Raw genomic sequence first — 812 nt, 5'->3', positions numbered from 1 at the left:
CAACCGGGCCACGCGGCCAGGGCGCCCCCTGCCGGGAAGCGGGCCGCCCCCCCTCCCCGCCCCCCACGCCCGGCTGCTCCGGGAGGGATGGAGGGGTGCGGCAGCTGCCTGCTCCTTCCCAGTCCCGCGCGCTCCCGGGCCCTCTCCACCTCCAGGCTTCCCGCGGGGCCTCTGCCCCTCCCGCTCTGCGAGGTCGGGCGGATTCCCGCCTCTGCGCGCGTATCCCAGTCTTCTTTATCTTTGGCTCCAACTTCGTTCTCTGTCTCTGTGGTCTTCCTCCTGCCCTCGGTCTTGTCTGCCCCTCTCTGTGTGTCTGTCTGTGTCTGTCTACCTGGCTTTCTTCGGGTCTCTCCATATTTCTATCCATCTTTATCCACGTGTCCTCTGTCACTGTTCACCTGTGTGTCTGACTCTCCCTGCCCTCTCTCTCCTCGCACTTCAGCCCAGACCGCTAGCCCTCTTCCCTGCTGGTTCTCTTCCCTGCCCTCGGACTGTCTCCTTGGCTAGGGCCAAAGGAAGCGGAGGATGACCTAGGAGGGGTGGCTTCCGGAGGGGAGCCTCCGCTGGACAGGGGCTGTTACCTCTTCTCTCCTGAGAGGGAAGGGGCCAGCCAGGGTTCATGCTGACTTGTCCCAGCCAGAGTCCGAGGCACAAGCCTCCTGGGTGACAGAGGAGGAAGCCACACTTTCCAGGCAATGGAGTCAGACAGCCGGGGTTCAACACTCCACCCTGGTGACCTTGGACAAGTCACTCGGCCCCTGTGGATCCCTGCTGCTCAGCCGGCAGACACTGTCCCCCCTGGCTTCCCGCAC

The sequence above is a fragment of the Ursus maritimus genome, unplaced genomic scaffold, assembly GCF_017311325.1.
Source record: "Ursus maritimus isolate PB19 unplaced genomic scaffold, ASM1731132v1 scaffold_32, whole genome shotgun sequence".
Classification (NCBI taxonomy): Eukaryota; Metazoa; Chordata; class Mammalia; order Carnivora; family Ursidae; genus Ursus; species Ursus maritimus.
This window is presented reverse-complemented; position numbering follows the sequence as displayed.